Source organism: Lepidochelys kempii, chromosome 11, assembly GCF_965140265.1.
Source record: "Lepidochelys kempii isolate rLepKem1 chromosome 11, rLepKem1.hap2, whole genome shotgun sequence".
NCBI lineage: Eukaryota > Metazoa > Chordata > Testudines > Cheloniidae > Lepidochelys > Lepidochelys kempii.
The window spans coordinates 29,797,760-29,817,202 of NC_133266.1; the positions used below are offsets into that span (position 1 = coordinate 29,797,760).

Sequence of the window (19,443 nt, forward strand, 5' to 3'; positions counted from 1 at the left end):
ACCCACCTCTTTTACCACTACCTCTCTTCATTATCCATTTTTCACCTCTCTGGCTGTCAGTAAAGACCTATGACACCCTTCCATCTTTCCTTACTTTTCTATCTTTCCAACTTTATTATATAAATTGCACTTAACAGTATTCATATTCCACTAAGTCATGCTTACCATGTTTCATTTCTGTACCTGAATTTGTATGTAGAAACTGAATTACATAGATACTTTACAAATATTGTTCACCTTATGTTGCTGTCTTTCTTATAATTCAAACTGGAAATACATGCCATACTTTCTATTTATTTCATACCTTGTTTCATGTCCACCTTACTAGCCCCATACAGTTTTGAATCCTGGATGTTTAATAGTTATCAAAGCCCTAAAGCCCTTTTAAAAGTACTTAGTAATCAAGTAATCAAGTACTTAGTAATCAAGGTGGGCCGAAACTATTTCCCCATGTTTATCCCCCTCCCCCCCCCCACTGTTCCTTAGACGTTCTTGTAAACTGCTGGAAATGGCCCCCCTTGATCATCACTACAAAAAGGTCCCTCTCTCCCCCCACCCCCCGCTCTCCTGCTTTTATTAGCTCACCTTTAAGTGATCACTCTCTTTACAGTGTGTATGGTAACACCCATTGTTTCATGTTCTCTGTGTATATAAATCTCCCCACTGTATTTTCCACTGAATGCATCCGATGAAGTGAGCTGTAGCTCACTAAAGCTTATGCTCAAATAAATTTGGTAGTCTCTAAGGTGCCACAAGTCCTCCTTTTCTTTTTGCGAATACAGACTAACGCGGCTGCTACTCTGAAACCTGTCATTATGCAAGGGACTGGATAAGTGAGAATCTGGGAATGCCAAGGAAGTTCACCACATGCACGAGAGAAAAACTCCAGAATAAAAACCTATTGAAAGCCAGGCATAAAGTGGCTAGCAACAAATTTGTAGTTTAGTACAGTGAATAACTGCAGTAATCCATTCAAAGTCAGAAAGAAAGACACGCTGAAGACAACACATAAGCAAAGGACAAAACCATGATTTAAAAAAATTCCAGAAAAATATGGTTTTGCCCTTTTATTGTTTTCATCTTGCTATATTAGGATCTGACCATATGAAGTGCTGAATGCCTCCTGAGATATTGGGGTATTCTCTGGTCCCAGTGAAGACAGTAGTGCTCGGTGCCTGATAGAAAGCTGTCATAGAAATCCCTTTAAGGCCTTAGCCTGTGATGCATCAGCTACCCTCCCCAACAGCTGATCCTGATCCGTTGGAGATTAGGTGACTTGACATAGGGTATGTCTACACAGCAGCTGGGAAGTGTACTTCTCAGCTCAGGTACCCATACGTGCACTAGCTCTGCTCGAGCAAGCACACTAAAAACAGCAGAGTGGCTGTGGTGACATGACCAGTGGCTCAGGTTAGCTGCCTGAGCATATTCCTGCCTGACCCCACAGGGCATGCACTCGGGCAGTTAGCCTGAGCCACCACCCATGCTGCCACAGCCCCAGCCACACTGCTATTTTTAGCACCTTGTTCAAGCAGAGCTAGTGTGTGCATGTTTACCCAAGCTGGGAATCACCCCTCCCCTCTCCCAACTGCTGTGTAGATCATTCCTTTAGTTATTAGAACCAGATGGTGGAGAGCTGGGGATTTCCATAAGGAGTTCGGTGAGCCCCCTGGGACAAGGGAATCCCAGAGCAGAGTTGAGGTGGGAAATTCCTTCTTTATGGGAAGCAGACTGTAAGAAGGCTGAGAAGCAAATAGAAGAGGACAACTCCTAGGGTGAGCTGGACGCCTGACTGAAGGCAGGAATTCTGACCAGTGGCAGCCTGCCTGAACCGCTAAGAAAGGGGAGGAGTGTGCCAGTCCTGGGCAATGGGGCTGTTTGAGAAAGACGATGAGTGAACCTGTGAGAAAGAGGCATTCCACTGAGCCCAGCTGGATAGAAGGTTTGGTTGGTTCATATTTTTGGTTGGATTTTGCTAAAAGACACTGAGGCCCAGAAGGGGCTGGACTCTGTGACTGGTCACACTCATGGCCTGAGTAGGCCAAAGAATAGCAGGGAAAACTGAGGCAAACTTGCTTCAGCACTACAGCTGGACATGAGCAGGTATGTTGGAGTGGCAAGTTTGTTACAGAAGCATTTAGTGCCTCACAGAATTGGATCCTTGTAGCACTACAATTGTAGAGGTAGAAGTTGAGTTTTCCTTAGTGAACGTAATCTAAACAAGTTCATGCATATGCAGGACTTGATGAGTAAATAGACCAAGTATTGATCCTTTCCAGCCCCGTCTGGCTAATCTCTGTTGGCTTGAAAAGGGACTAGGAACAACATATTTGTGGACATAGTCACAGTGAGTACTCAACAGCAATAGCAGACAGCACTAATGGAGGACTAATCTAGTCTTGTGCTGTATGATAAGATGTAGATTTCAAACCAGATGAGTATGAGACAAGAATATTTGTATTAAAACTCTTGAACTTGAACTAAGTTATTGCACAATCTCAGTTCTGCCTTACAGCAATGGCAATAGCACTTCCATTTATATTAAAGTGAGGACAAACCTAAAACAAAAGAGAGTCAGACACAGAAAAAACAAGAGCATAAAATGAGAAATCTTGGCACAAGAACCCAAAGTAGCACAAGTAGAGTGCAGAGAAATGTTTCTATACAGTAACAGCAAAAAGGAGATTTCTTTTTAATTTATGAAAGGAAGGAGTCCACAACCTGGAAACTGGAACAACCACATTTGAAGTTTTAGTCTCCAATGGGCCAGACAGCAGAATATTTTTCTTAAACTTCAACCATATTTCCCCTTTCTTACTGGCAACTAATATTCCCCATCCCTTTCCTTTCCCCTCAGATCTGTGTGTGGTCTTTGTAGCCAGATCTGTAACCACAGACAATGCAAATCTACTTTAAGATTGCAGATTCCTTTCCCATTGTCTATCTAACAACTATATATTTACCTCACCTATGAATATACTCTGTCTCATTCTTTGTCAATATTGTACCAAGTAAAATGTTCAACAAAGCATGCCATTCTGCCTCCTCTTTTTCATACACCTCATTGTCTGAGGTCCCAACATCAATATGGTGTTTCTTTCTCTTTTCCTTTCCTAATATCACTGTGCCATCTTTCTCTGGTAGTTCTGCATGGTCACTGTACTACTTTCCTCTGTTATTGCATCATTTTCTTTTTTAATACAACAGTATCTTGTTCTGAATGTTTACTCTTATTATATTTTCCTCTCTTCTAATCTGAATATCACACTATCCTCTCCACCATGTTATTGAACTTTTCCTTATCTCTATCCACTCACTCATATTGTTGTCAGCAATACTTTTGGTTAATTCTGAGGAATTGTTTAAGTTGTCTTCTTTTTGCTATGGAAAATTTCTGAATCATGCATTCTGCCTCAGGTCACCTGGGGTGAAAGACACCCTGGTGCAGAAGACCAGCATAAAGCCTATGCCAGAATTAAGCCTTATTTTGAAAGCTCAATGCTCATCCACTGCTACTTAATAGTCTTCCCAACAAATATGAAACACACTTTTGTTAGTGTAGTATTTGATATGTTGAATAAAAGTTACGTGACACAAGAAATATTATGAATATCACATCTTTTCTGAAATCTGAGCTGTAGGTTTTGGAACAAGTAAGCACTTTTTGAACTTCTAATCTGTATGGATATTTAAAACATTTAACTGTTTTAACTACAATAACAGCATTTTTGCAATTTCTTACTAGCAAATGCTGCATTTCCAAAGCTGATCCTCTGAGGATCTGAAAGTGCTTTGCGAACTAAACTCCACAGTACTGCTCATCTGTGTGGCATTGTCGATAAGTAATATATAAAACACCTCATGCACCATCTAAATTCTGCCACCTCTTTGTGAAACTTTAAAAGTTTTTACTAACAAACAGCAGTGGACAGGACAAATAAGTGAAGCAGAGGATGATAGCCAATTGAAACTGTAGGAGAAATCCAGGTAGATTGTAACAACCTCTTTTGGGATTTGACAAAGACACCTCTTGTCCTTGAAAAGAGTCATGGGATTCTTAATGAACCCAAGTAGGAAATACTTTGGTTTTGGGTCTCATCCAAGAGACTACACCTCCAGCAATTTTCTGGAGCATTAGATCAGTACTGACTCAAAAAGGGAAGGTGCTGCCTATTGAATCACCTGCTTAGTTAAATGAACATTGAATAACATTTTTCCTAAGGCCCCTGTCTACCCTGGAATTGAAGGCTGAGATTTTCAAAGCTGTCCAGATTCTTTTGAAAATCACAGTTTACACTGATAGCTAAACTATTTTTATACCAGTTCTGACTAATTTGATGTAGGCAGTGTTTGTCAGGGCTTTGTAGACCAGTATAACATAATTATTTTTAAATCTGCTATTGATTAGCCCACTCTGGGATTGACACTGTTAGACTGACCTGATTTTAGAATGGTCTACTGTGGCTTGGACCCATGGAAAAGAAGCCCTTGAGGAATTCCACCATGATTTCAACAATTTCCATCCCACCATCAACCTCAGCCTGGTTCAGTCCACACAAGAGATCCACTTCCTGGACACTACAGTGCTAATAAACAATGGTCACATAAACACCACCCTATACCGGAAACCTACTGACCGCTATTCCTACCTGCATGCCTCCAGCTTTCACCCTGACCACACCACACGATCCATCGTCTACAGCCAAGCTCTGCGATACAACCGCATTTGCTCCAACCCCTCAGACAGAGACAAACACCTACAAGATCTCTGTCAAGCTTTCTTACAACTACAATACCTACCTGCGGAAGTAAAGAAACAGATTGATAGAGCCAGAAGAGTTCCCAGAAGTCACCTACTACAGGACAGGCCTAACAAAGAAAATAACAGAACGCCACTAGCCGTCACCTTCAGCCCCCAACTAAAACCCCTCCAACGCATTATTAAGGATCTACAACCTATCCTAAAGGATGACCCAACACTCTCACAAATCTTGGGAGACAGGCCAGTCCTTGCTTACAGACAGCCCTGCAACCTGAAGCAAATATTCACCAACAACCACATACCACACAACAGAACCACTAACCCAGGAACTTATCCTTGCAACAAAGCCCGTTGCCAACTGTGCCCACATATCTATTCAGGGGACACCATCACAGGGCCTAATAACATCAGCCACACTATCAGAGGCTCGTTCACCTGCACATCCACCAATGTGATATATGCCATCATGTGCCAGCAATGCCCCTCTGCCATTTACATTGGTCAAACTGGACAGTCTCTACGTAAAAGAATAAATGGACACAAATCAGATGTCAAGAATATAACATTCATAAACCAGTCGGAGAACACTCCAATCTCTCTGGTCACGCAATCACAGGCATGAAGGTCGTTATCTTAAAACAAAAAAACTTCAAATCCAGACTCCAGCGAGAAACTGCTGAATTGGAATTCATTTGCAAATTGGATACTATTAATTTAGGCTTAAATAGAGACTGGGAGTGGCTATTTCCCCTTGTTTTTTCCTACCCCCCTTCCAGATGTTCTGGTTTAACTTGGATTTAAACTTGGAGAGTGGTCAGTTTGGATGAGCTAGTACCAGCAGGACAGTGAGTTTGTGTGTGTGGGGGGGTGAGAAACCTGGATTTGTGCTGGAAATGGCCCACCTTGATTATCATGCACATTGTAGGGAGAGTGGTCACTTTGGATGAGCTATTACCAGCAGGATAGTGAGTTTGTGTGTGTGGTTTTTGGGAGGGGGGTGAGGGGGTGAGAGAACCTGGATTTGTGCAGGAAATGGCCCAACTTGATTATCATGCACATTGTGTAGAGAGTTGTCACTTTGGATGGGCTATCACCAGCAGGAGAGTGAATTTGTGTGGGGGGGTGGAGGGTGAGAAAACCTGGATTTGTGCTGGAAATGGCCCAACTTGATGATCACTTTAGATAAGCTATTACCAGCAGGACAGTGGGGTGGGAGGAGGTATTGTTTCATATTCTCTGTGTGTATATAAAGTCTGCTGCAGTTTCCACGGTATGCATCCGATGAAGTGAGCTGTAGCTCACTAAAGCTCATGCTCAAATAAATTGGTTAGTCTCTAAGGTGCCACAAGTACTCCTTTTCTTTTCTGTTACTCTGAAACCAATCATTACTAGTGTTACTGTTATTCTAGAGAACCTCACTGAGGTATCCCCATCAAGAAGAATCCTTCTTCAGGCTTTTTTGGGCTTGGTACTTTACAAACACATAGAAAGAGAAAGTCTTTGCTCCAAAGAGCTTACCATCCAAACAGACAAGCACAACACAGGATAGAGGAGCAGAGGCACAGAGAAATTACGTTACTTGGCTAAGGTCATACAAAAGGTCAATGGCAAGGTTGCAAATAGAATCTAGGTCTACCAGCTCCCAGTCCAGTGCCCCATCCACTCGGCTGCACTGCCTCTCAGATAAAAAAAAGACAACATTTATTCATTTTTGCAGGGCCCCCCTTGAGCTGAGGCCCTGGGCTACAGTCCCTAAAACCCCTGCCTTAATCCAGCCCTGTCAGCAGTTCTGTCTCATGGAATCTGCAGATAAATATCCTGACAGTATCACTAGATCTTTGAACTGCCCCTGTTCATCTTTATGGGTTGTGAACTCTAAGCCCTAATGATGACAACTAATTGGCAGTTGGTGACAAATGCTGTTGACCACTGACTGACGGCATCTTGGTTTACATACCATAGACAGATCCTATATTTCCATCTGCAAATCTATATCAGCTTCTACAAACCAGTGAACAAATGTATATTTCCCTGTCAATCTCAAAGGCACTCATTACTCAATAGACTATCTGCAACGAAGAATTTCACTGGGAAGTTCACCACAAGGGGAAAAGTTCATTAAAAAGCATTCATCTGCTGCTTGCTTTACAGCTGGAATAATTTCTAGCATAACAAGAACCAATGGCTGGAAGCTGAAGCCAGACAATTTCAAGTTAGAAATAAGACACACATTAACAGCGAGGATAATTAACAAATGGAACAAACTACCAAGATACGTGATAGATTCTCCATCTCTTGAAGTCTTCAGAGAAAGACTGGATGTCTTTCAGGGAGACATGCTTTAGTCAAGCACAAGTTATCAGGCTCAATACAGTATAACTGGATGGAATTCTATGGCCTATGTTATACAGGAGGGTCAGACTAGACGATCTAATGGTCCTTTCTGACCTTCAAATCTATGAGTCATCCTTCACTGAGTTCACTGAACTCCATAGGCAAAATTGTGAAGATTTCTTGATTATAAGACATGCCACTGCCTTTTTCTGTCCACATTTAAGACTACAATGAAGAGCATAATCTTCATCAAAGACTGGGCACTTAGATGCTACTTATTAGCACTACAAAAATTACTATTAATCAATTGTATGAAATGCAAAATATTAGCCCTAGTGTGCACCCTTCTGTTAAATGCTTATTTATAATTGTAAGACTACAGATATAGATTTATTTTTCAAGCTCCTTGGGAAAGAGATCATGTCTCCCTCTGTGTTTTGTATAGCACAGATGAGTAACCAATAAATAACATTCAGACCGCTCCTGTGATACAACTAGTGTATGGGGATCAGGGTTTTTTTAAAGTGACCAGTGATTTTTGATAGTCTCCATTTTTGGGCAACCAACTTGAACCACTTTTAAAAAGCTTGATTTTCAAGAGGTGTTCAGCAGTTTCTGAAAATCAGATCCTAAAGTGTCTTAAACTGGGCACCCAAAATTGAGGTACTCTAACCACTGATCACTTTTGAAAATATTGACTCCAATATAAGGTCACATAACAGGTTGCTCAATGGAAAATAAGACTATTAAGACAAACTTGGTTCGCTACACTCATCCATAGGTCAGTGGTGAAATGGTAACACCTTCCTTTTATTTGTTTCAGAAGCAAACTTTCACTCATTCTAGGGGAAACGTGCCAAATAAAAGGAATGCAAATGGAATGATCAATTTAGCTATTAATTCTCCCAGTAGTTTCCTGGCAAACCTTCCTTCCTCTCCCCTCCCCTCCACACCCCCAAGTAATTAATAGTTATTTTGAGAGCTATAATATTGCTTTGTTTTTCTACAAGATAAGTGTTATTTTGTAGTTGTGGTGAAAATAATGGAAAACGTAGACAGAAGGGGAGTCAATAAAAATAAACCAGAAACACAGGTTTTGTACAGATAGGAGGATTCTGACAACCTCAATATCACTTGCGGTAAGATTAATGTCATGAGCATACAGCAAGGGTCTCATTAGAAAACTGTTCCTATCTGGGATCTCTTAAAATTCTACTGTTGCTTTCTTTATCATTGAGGCCAACACATAAACTGATTCTACGCAGACAAGAATCATACAGGTGTTAAGTCATGACAGGCAAATTTAGATTCTGGCAAGCTAACAGCAATGGAAAGCGAGATGAATTTGTGTTTTCACTTTTCGTTTAGCTAGATTGGGCTCTTGCCGTTTTTTTGTTTGTTTTTCTTTTTCTGCAGAGGCTGGTTTTAACTCTCTTTTTATGTATTTGTATTCTTTTTCTGATTCTGAAAATGTAAGTGCTGGATTGAAAACTCTTATGAGTCTCTCTCTCTAACCACACCTCATTGCAATCAGTTAGTTTCCTTGGTGAATGATGCCTCTCAGTGACAGTAGCTCATATCCTTTATGCTTACAGAAGCACCAGCTCAGTTTGCAGGGGAAAACAAGATGAATGGTGACAAGCTTCCTGATATAAACAAAGATAGGTAGAAGCTTGTGCTCCTAGTCTCTATAGAATGGAGCCTCAAACTGGGGCTGGGCTTCATGAGTCCTAGGTATGCTGTTGTCAGCAGGCTGTCAGATGGAGAGTTGGAGCATGGCTGCTCCTGTGAACCTTCCTAACCTAGGTTTGAGGCCCATGGTCATGACAAAGACTATATCAAAGGGTTGTGTCATTTGTATCCAGTATTTGTCCATTCAGACTGACCAGCAAGATAAAAAAGGAACAGTTACCCTAAAATAAACTTAAACTTCCTTAGTTTATTTACCAGTTGAAAAAAAGATAAAGAGAAATACTCTTTATGCACTTGATAGAGCTTAATGCTATATTCTGTTGGACGTGTTTGCAAGAAACAAAACCCAGAAAAAATTTGCACTGAGGTGAATTGGGTTGAAGTACAATACTTGTCCCATTGAAAGCAATGGCAAAACTCCCAATGTCTTCAATACTGCACCCTTGGTGAATACTTATAAACCTTGTTTATACTAAAATTAGAACAAAACAGTGTGATGGGTTTCCCCCAGGGTGCCACCTGGAACTCTAGTACCACTGAGCCCGCCTGACCCACCGGCCTGGGTTCCCTTTACACTGTACTGCTGTGACAGGCCCTCCAGCCCCCTCCAGCACACAAACAGGTAGGGTCACACCCAGCTGCAGCTGAATACAGACACTGAGATCAGCTCTGCATGGAAAGGCTTCAGCTAAGGAACTGCCCAGATACTCAAGTGCACACCCCTATCTAGAGAGTAAACCCAAAATTATACCATCTTGCGCTGCACAGAGATCTGTACAGTGTAAGCTCATGAAATTTTCCCCCTCCCTCAACATGGAGAGGAAATATACAACAGCTTTTTACCCCAAGTTATAACTCCCGCACACTGGTTTGTGATAAAGCAAACACGAATGTATTAACTACAAAAGATAGATTTTAAGTGATTATAAGGGATAACAAACAGATCAACAGATTACCTAGCAAATAAACAAAAACACAATAATATACTGAAGAGATTGGACATGAATAGCAAATTCTCACCCTAAATAATTATTTAAGCTAGTTGCAGAGATTCTTGAGAGGCCAGCTGCACTTGCTTGCAGCTTAAAAACCCCAAGTATTCCTTTCACAGGCTAGAAATCCCTCTGAAGCAGTAACTGAAGTTGATGTAGTTAGATCCACTTACTGTGGTGGCTACAGTACGCTGTGTCAATGGGAGAGCGTCTCCCCTGTCGACTTCCCTTATGCTTCTCAGGGAGGTGGAGTACATAAATCGATGGGAGAGTGCTCTCCTATCAATTTAGCGTGTCTTCACCAGACCTGCTAAATCTACACTCGCGGCATCGATTGCAGCAGTGCCGATCTACTGGTAAGTGTAAATACAGAAGAGATTTATTTACCCCCATGAGCGACATAAGTTATGCCGATATAAGCTGTAGTGTAGACATAGCCTTAGTCAAATCAAAGTTCTTCTTCAATGCATGTTAGAGAGAAGTGGGTGAGGCAATATCTTTTGTCGGACTAAATTCTGTTGGTGAGAGAGACTAGCTTTCAAGCTTACACAGAGCTCTTCTTCAGGTCTTCAGATTTGTACAGAAAAAAAAAAGTAATGGCAGTGTGGAAAAGGAGGACTACATTATTAAATTTGTTTGTACAAATATATTGTATTGTAACACTTCTTGGGACATGAAGAATATGTAACATTCGCCACCTGATTATTTACTTTTTGATTGATTCCCCAGTGTTTCCCACTCCTATGATGCTTGTGCTTTTCAGCCCTGACCAACAAAATACATGCATGACTTTAAGCACATGAGCAGTCCCATTAACTTCAATGAGACTACTTGTGCTTAAAGTTACACACCTGCACAAGTGCTTTGCTGGATCAGAATCCTGAGGCAAAAAGCCTCCTGTGGACTCAAACTACATCCCCATTTGCCGATTACCCCTTTTCTTTTATTTCTCTGTATCTCTCTCTTTTTCTTTTTAACATAAATAGTGTTATTTATTCCACTGACAAGGGAGAGGATATGCAGAAACTTAGAGTAAAAAATACCTAAACTAATTCAGATGAAAATTAGTAAAAGAGACTAAAATATACAGGGACGATCTGCCTTATATTTAAAGATGGACTTAAACTGAGAAATTCACATCTGAATTTCCCCAAAGGTGGAGGGAGATCAGATCCAGGATTCTCATATAATTAAGGCCATAGTTAAAAGATGGGGGGAAGACTAAGCATGTGACTGAAACAAGGGAACTTCAGACAGACTGTAGGACTAAGTTATTCATATAATATTTCATCATGTTGAAACCAATGGCTAAGGAGATAATTATCTGCATGTATTAGTAGTGAAGTGATAATATGTAGTCAAGGCCCACTAATGTGCTCAGTAACATATTGTCTCCAGCAGCGAGTATTTGTATTACTGCCAATTAATCTGTAATGGTGCTTTGAAAAACAAAGAGTTAGCCAAGACACTGGGGTGACTATCTTTGAATGCTACACTGAGTAGGGCAGAAGGCAGAAGACTGTTAGTAATCTGAACATTCACCGTTCCAAAAATAAGCAGATGGAATCTCAGTATAAGAGCTCAAATAGATGGAACAGTGAAAAGTATTACGTCTAAGCACTTGATCTTGCACATCCTTACTCCCATTAACCACTGCAGTGAAGTCAATAAGATTACTCATGTGAGTAAATACAGAATCATAGACATGTAGGGCTGGAAGGGTCATCAAGTCCAGCCCCTTGTGCTAAGACAGGACCAAGTAAACCTAGATCACCCAGATAGGTTTTTGACCATTCTATTCTTAAAAACATCCAGTGATGGATTTTTGTACGTGATTGGGCCATGATATTGCATTACAGCATTAGGACTGAGCTCCTGGTTTAAATTTTAAATTAATAGTCTTCCTTTCTAAAAATCAATAATTTTGGTTGCTTTAACACAGTTGCCATAATCTGATCGGCAGCAAACTTCTACCTATATAATCTCAGGAATTTTATAAACACAATAGCCACAAAATTATTTTTATATAAAATAAAAAAGAAGGCAGTCACAGATGTCCTAATCTAGGAACAGCACATTAAACAAAAGTAGTCCCATTGACTTTGCTGAATCAAGGCTTGAGTTCCCAAATGGATAAACTATGAGGGTAAAAGTCACAAATACCTGGCCAAGTTGCTGAATCTGTTCTTTTTAAGTGGTTCTTCAGAGAGTATCTTTTAACTAGGGGCTCACTGTCCATTTGATATGACATGGCCTTGATTTGATAATATTCAGGGTGCACTTGGATGGATGGAGGTTTATTGTTTTGATACTCATCCCCATTTTGTTTTATTTTACATAATTGTTTAAGCACCAACAGCTTTATGATATGAACTTTTTAAGGAGAAAGAAAGGGAAAATATTTATTTAAAGCTTTTCAGGGCTGAGTGGAGCTTTTCTTAACCATCTTATGTCTTGGTTTTAAATTGGGATGTATTTTAACAAAAAGAATAGCTCCATTTGTATTCAGTTTGTATAAAAATAGAAACACTTTCTCTTTAAAAATATTTTATACCAACAAACACAAACTCTGGCATTTAGTAAATCATGCATTTTCTGGGTAGATTAAAAACAGGAAGTAACAGAAATGTCATCAGGAATTTATGAGATTACCAGCTCATTGCTGAATATGCATGAAATTCAGATAAGCAGCCCAACTTTGACAAACTGAACTTCTGACTCCTTTAAGGTTCAAATATCGCTACAGTATTTTGAAACTCTTCTTTCAAAACACTAAAGAATTGCATGAAATAGCTAAGTGGATAAAGACTATCAAGGAAACTTCTTAGCTAGAACCATTACACTATCTGTTGTAGATGCAGTCTTTCAAGTTCTGTTCTGGGGGAAGTAATTGTAAACATCGTGTCCCACCATTAAGAACGTATTTACACAGAAGGAATTTTTCTACAGAGAAGCTGAAATTAAAGATTACAAGTTTTAAACATACATTGTAAAAATATATATTTATATTATTCTGGGAAAAAGAAAACTATACAATGATATTTCTCCATATAAAAGGCTTTTCCTGAGAAGCTGAATATCACCACTTTCTGCACAAATTTCTTTATTTGATTAAATGTTTTTGGAGAGAAAATCATTCTTGGTGCTGAGTTATTTGAGAATATTTCCAACATACTATTTGCATTGTGAAAGCCTATCACTGAAAAAAATGAAAGATGAAAATTCTTGATTCAACTTTTCTGTTTTTTCTTTATGTTTCTTAGTCACATGTTGAACATGAGCTAGCAAAAATAATACATTCAATGAGACATATTCTTGGTATAACTATGTATTCTGGGCCTGTACTGTTATTCCTGGAACACTCAATACTCACACTGAACTATGTAAGAAATGCCATGGTAGGCACTTCATTACTGCCCTCAAACGATGAACCTGCAGTGCAAGACTTGGGGGTGCTGTCTCACCAGGTGTTCTGCCCTTCTGATTAGATGTTAAACCAAGCTAGCTTTTGCTTTCCAAGTTGGAGTTAAAAATATCATGGCATCTCTTGGGTTTAAGATCCCTTCAGACCTGGTGTCTGTCATAAATATAAAGGGAAGGGTAACCACCCTTCTGTATACAGTGCTATAAAATCCCTCCTGGCCAGAGGCAAAACCCTTTCACCCGTAAAGTCTTAAGAAGCTAAGGTAACCTCACTGGCACCTGACCCAAAATGACCAATGAGGTGGGGGAACAAAGGGTTCTGTCTGTCTGTGTGATGCTTTTGCCGGGAACAGAACAGGAATGCAGCCTTACAACTCCTGTAAAGTTGGTAAGTAATCTAGCTAGAAAATGAGTTAGATTTTCTTTTGTTTAATGGCTTGTAAAATAAGCTCTGCTGGATGTAATGTACATTCCTGTTTTTGTGTCTTTTTGTAACTTAAGGTTTTGCCTAGAGGGATTCTCTGCGTTTTGAATCGGATTACCCTGTAAGGTATGTACTATCCTGATTTTACAGAGGTGATTCTTTTACCTTTTCTTTAATTAAAATTCTTCTTTTAAGAACCTGATTGCTTTTTCATTGTTCTTAAGATCCAAGGGTTTGGGTCTGTGTCCACCTGTACCAATTGGTAAGGATTATTATCAAGCCTTCCCCAGGAAAGGGGGGGTAGGGCTAGGGGGATATTTTGTGGGAAGACGTCTCCAAGTGGTCTCTTTCCCTGTTCTTTGTTTAAAACACTTGGTGGTGGCAGCATACTGTTCAAGGACAAGGCAAAGTTTGTACCTTGGGGAAGTTTTTAACCTAAGCTGGTAAGAATAAGCTTAGGGGGTCTTTCATGCAGGTCCCCACATCTGTACCCTAGAGTTCAGAGTAGGGAAGGAACCTTGACACCTGGCTTCTGATGATGATACACAGCAGTAATAGGTGCATTTACATTGAAGTCTTCATGACAGCAGTATTGCTTTGGCTCTGGAGCACCACCACCATGCCCATCCTGCCCCTCCAACATCTCCCGCATTATTTTACACCATAGTTCATCTCTTGTAATAGTGATTGCGAAGGACTCACTTCCTGGTAAATACTACAGCAAAATGATTCTAGACCCCATGTCACACTTTACAGGGAACAGGACTTGGACCGTATCACTCTCCTCCACTTCTCATCCTTCTCTCCTCCATATTTATTACTAAATCTCTGTGTGAAAGTTATTTGTTTCCTAAGTTACCTCTCTCCTCTCCCTTATATTCTAACGAAAACTTACATTGATACTTTTCAATATGGTCCTAGTTCTGAGTCCTGTGAACCAGTACACCTGTGTGACCTTATACCTTGACCAAGGTTCCATTATAAGATAGGGCTGCCAGGCATCCGGTTTTCAACCTGAACACCTAGTCGAAAAGGGACCCTGGAGGCTCCTGGCAGCAAAACCAACCAGGCCACTAAAAGTCCAGTTGACAGCACAGCAGGGATCTGGGGCTAGAGGCAGGTTCCCTGCCTGCCCTAGCTCTGCACGGCTCCCAGAAGTGGCCACCAGGTCTTTATGGCCCCTGTGCAACCAGGCAACATGTGCAACCAGGGAGGCTCCACGTGCTGCCACCGCCCCAAGTGCTGGCTCCACAGCTCCCATTGGCTGGGAACCACGACCAATGGGAGCTGCAGGGGCAGTGCCTGCAGGCACCTAGGGGCTGCAGAGGCCTGGCGGTCGCCTCCTGAGAGCCATGGTAAGCGCCACCGGGACCCCACACCTCCTTCCGCACCCCAGCCTGGAGTCCTCTCCCACACCCAAACTCCCTCCTGGAGCCTGCACCCCCCCAACACCCCAACATTCTGCCCCAGCCTTGAGACCCCTCCTGCATGCCAGCCCCCTCATCCCTGGCCCCACTCCAGAGCCCACATCCCCAGCCAGAGCCCTCACTCCCCCACTGCACCCCAAACTCTGCCCCAGCCTGGAGCCCGCTCCTACACTCAAAACCCCTTGGCCCAGAGCCCCCTCCTGCACCCCAAACCTTCATCTCTGGCCCCAGCCCAGAGCCTGGACCTCCAGCTGGAGTCCTCACCCCTCCTGCATCCCTACCCTCTGCCCCAGCCCAGAGCCCTCTCCCACACATTTCTAGCCCCACCAGGAGCCCACACCCCCAGCCCAGAGCTCATACCCCCCCCCACCTCAATGCCTGAGCCTGGAGCCCTCTCCCACACCCCAAATCCCTCATCCCCAGCCCCACCCCAGAGCCTGTACCCCCAGCCAGAGCTGTCACCACCACCCCCACACCCAGCCTGCTGCCCCAGCCCGGTGAAAGTGAGCGATGGTGGGGGAGAGTGAGTGAGTGATGGATGGAGGGGGGATGGAGCAAGCAGGGGTGGGGCTTCGGGGCAGGGCAGGGGTGTTCAGTTTTGTGCCATTAGAAAGTTGGCAACTCTATTATAAGATTCAAACATGAGAAGACGAGTTTAATTGAAGCCTGATCCCTTCTGAACTTTAGGACCTATGCAAGCTGGTTCTGATGCACAATATTTGACAACCAGTTTTGAACCACAGTTAGAGGGCTTATAGTGCTTTAGTCCTGATCTATACTGTTAAAGACCTAGACAGCAGCCTGCACTTCACAGCCACATCAGGGTGTAAACAGGATTAAGAACCCTCACTGCACATAAACTGCTGGGAAGGCAGTGGAGAAGTGGGACAGAGAATGTGTGGGGCTCTGGTTCCAACCCCAACAGACCAGCAAACACAGCTGATCCAGCGAGCGGTAGGTAGGAGAACAGAGTAAGAATGTGCTACTGAATAGGACCAACAGCATGTTCTCCCTGAAGTGCAAGGAAGGAATCTCGCCTCTCTGAGGCATGATTTCTTTTCTGAGTGCTTCTGGGGTGGCGCACACCCTCACCGCTCTTACACAGGACAGACTGTAATTGCACAATCCAGTCTATGAACAGTACAAAACAAAATCCATCATATGTGCCATACATAATCAATATCCATTCCAGGCCTTAATCCTATACGCACACAGTCTAATTTGGAGCTTGATTGCAATGGCATAAGTCAGGAGAAACACTAATAAGGCAAATGAAGGTGCACTGTTGCAAAACTGAGGTCACTGGTTTGAAAACCAGGCCAACAGATACCACATCTAATCACACATACATAGCAGAGAGGAGCAAGATCTGTATGCTCCCATAACCAAATGACTTTATTATTTGTACTGAGGTATCACCTAGAGGACCCAGCCCTATTGTACTATGTCTCTGCCCCAAAAAGCTTGCAATCTAAGTTAGATATATTAATATACTTCTGCATATATTTTAATTAGAGGCTGCATCCTGTATGTGCTGATACCAAGTGTGCACATGCTTATGTAACCCACACTCGTCCAGGCTGTGGTGTTCTGTCCCACCTAGTGCCTCCAGGGTGGGGGAGGAGGGAAAAGAGAGACAGCAGGAGAGAGAGATATCGGCTCTACAGCCCTAGCTAAGGACCATAGGGCTTTTAGCACATGCAGTAGAAGCTCATGTACTAAGCTCCAGAGGTTCTAGGTTAGATCCTGACAAGTCGGTGTTACACTAACACACGCTAAATTTCTCTTATTTTTTTATAATGTTAAAAAGAAACAGAAAAAGAAAGAAATTCCAGTAACACAGTAACAGACTCAAATCCTGAGATTTAAAGATTACCCAATAAGGACCTCATCCAAAACCCACTAAAGTCAGTTATTAATATCTCATCTTGTCTCCCTGATTTTGCTAGAGAACTACTTGGAGGATCAGAGAACTGGAGCAAGAGCTTTCTCAGCTCTCAGGTGAGAGGTGCTGAATATAAAAGACATCCTTTTTCTCAAGTATTTATTTAAAAATAGAGGTTAACATAAGCAAAACAAACAAATAAAAACAGATTATTCAGAGCAAAGTGGCCTTAAATTGTCTGGTAGTAGCCTCTGAGAAACTCTTCACAGATGTAAAGCTGAAGGAGACAGCTCATCCACTCTTATCACTTGTATAAGGAGATGGAGGCATTGGCCGGGGCGGGGGGTGGAATTCAGCTCTGCTACACCTAATCCTTCACTGGCTTAAGATAGATCTGCTCCTGCACAGTTCTAACATGCACAGACACCAGAGCACTGAAGATCCGGGAGGCACAAATGGTTCCCTCTAGCTTCCCCCTGTCATTTGGAGCTTGGGTGGAATGGAGAGTTTGCTGCAGAGAGTTTTAAACAATCTGACTAAGAAACACTTCCCTCAGTTCTTTCTGTTGTGAATACTTGATCCAACCAATTCTCCAATAGTCCACAGAGTCTTTGGCAAAGCAGGGTAGGCAAGACAGTCTCATGTAGAAAACAAGTAGAAATTATACTAGTGTTTTTGAAAAAAGGTACACATTATAAAGAAGAAAAAAAGGGATAAACACATTTTATTCCCCTTTCAGAATATCTTTAAGCTTGCTTCTTTCCTCAGGTATGCATAATTTTTCATCTATATATCTACAACCTCATAAAGGATTTCAAATTAGTGTCCTCCAATTGCTGTTACATTTTTTGTATGACAGTCATTTAAATTTTATATTTAAAGTTCTGCAAGGTTGATTTCTCACCCTTCTCTCCCCCCAGCAAAATGTGTTTTGGCTATTGGGGCATAACAGATCATAAAACCATTTTGTTAATAAGTTCTTGAAATGCACAGTAACTTTCAGAGCATTATCTTGAGGAAACACAAAGTTTTGGGGAAATAACAGAAATATCCAACAGTAATCTTTGCACTTTCACTTTATTAAAACCATTTTTATTTCTCTGTGTGAGGAAGCTATTTATGCCACCAGGATCCATCTAAAGTCCCCCAATAAATTATTTCTGAAAAGCTCATGGCTTATTCTCTTTTCCTCTGTTTTTTATTACAGGCAAAATGATGAAACAAAAAACAAGGTAAAGAAGATTGGAGGTGTGCTATTTATTTGGGTGTCAAATTGTTAAGCACCTAAGTCCAGCTACTGAAAACCCACAGTGATGCACTTAATGACAAGGAGCAATACACAAGAGTGATATTGATGTAGAGTGCAATGAAAAATGCATTAATTTAACATGACTCCGGAATGTGATGCCCCAGATATCCTGGCTAAGAACCAACTTGTGGCCTATGGAGCCAATCTATATTTGTTATCTCTCTCTTAGTGGGATCATCATAGCAGCTGTTGCCTCAACCATTTTCCAAATTGCCTCCCATTGTTGAGCAGGCTTGTAATAAAAACACAATGGTAACTCATTGTAATTCTTAACTACAAGAGTTAATAGTGAGAAATTGTGCTATTATCTTTTTCACATATAATCATAATTGGAGTAGGATTGCAAAACACCGTTATTGAATAGTAATAGGCTGTCTTTTATTTTTTTTAAATAAAGTAGACATGTCGTGGCCAGCACACAAATGTGAGAGACTCAACTGTTGCCAAGAATGCTCCAGCAGGAAAAAGTGACTACACTGTAAATGTGAGCTCACTGTATAGTGTATAACTGAGCGAAACTGCACCATGACATTTCCACATCAAAAACAGAAGATTTCCTGAAGATTTTGGTCTGGTTAATTTTTTTTTTCTGTGGCTCAAGCTATGCAAGATTGCAAAGTCTAACGGCCAAATTCACAGGTGACAAAAATTAGCACAACTCCATTAAAATCAGTAAAAAGAAAAGGAGTACTTGTGGCACCTTAGAGACTAACCAATTTATTAGAGCATAAGCTTTGAGCTGTAGCTCACGAAAGCTTATGCTCTAATAAATTGGTTAGTCTCTAAGGTGCCACAAGTACTCCTTTTCTTTTTGCGAATACAGACTAACACGGCTGTTACTCTGAAACCTGTCATTAAAATCAGTGTAATTGTTTCTCAAAAAATCATCTCTGTACTAATTTTCATGTGAAATGCTATGCCTGCAATAATCTCCCAAATTGGACCATCCAACTAACATGCTTTCATATAAAATTTCCCATGAAAACTCATTCTCTCTGTGATTCCTTCATTTAGGGAGTTAATTATTTTCACTTATACACACACGCGCACACATATTTTTATATATGTGCATACAAAGGGAAAACTTAAAAAGCTAGCAGTAGCCAGTTCTAGTGCTTTATCCTATTCTTAAACTGAAGAATTCCACTATAACCAGTAACACCTAGAATCAGAATGCACTTTTTAAGTACCTTAC

General features: G+C 41.3%; 1 long non-coding RNA gene across 1 annotated transcript; it reads left to right on the forward strand.

Moving 5' to 3' along the window:
- Positions 1 to 13,667: 13,667 nt before the first annotated feature.
- LOC140895291 (uncharacterized) lies at positions 13,668 to 18,534 on the forward strand. Its single transcript, XR_012154162.1, has 3 exons — positions 13,668 to 13,753; positions 17,004 to 17,055; positions 18,147 to 18,534. It is a non-coding gene; the product is annotated as an uncharacterized lncRNA (long non-coding RNA).
- The last annotated feature ends 909 nt before the right edge of the window (positions 18,535 to 19,443 follow it).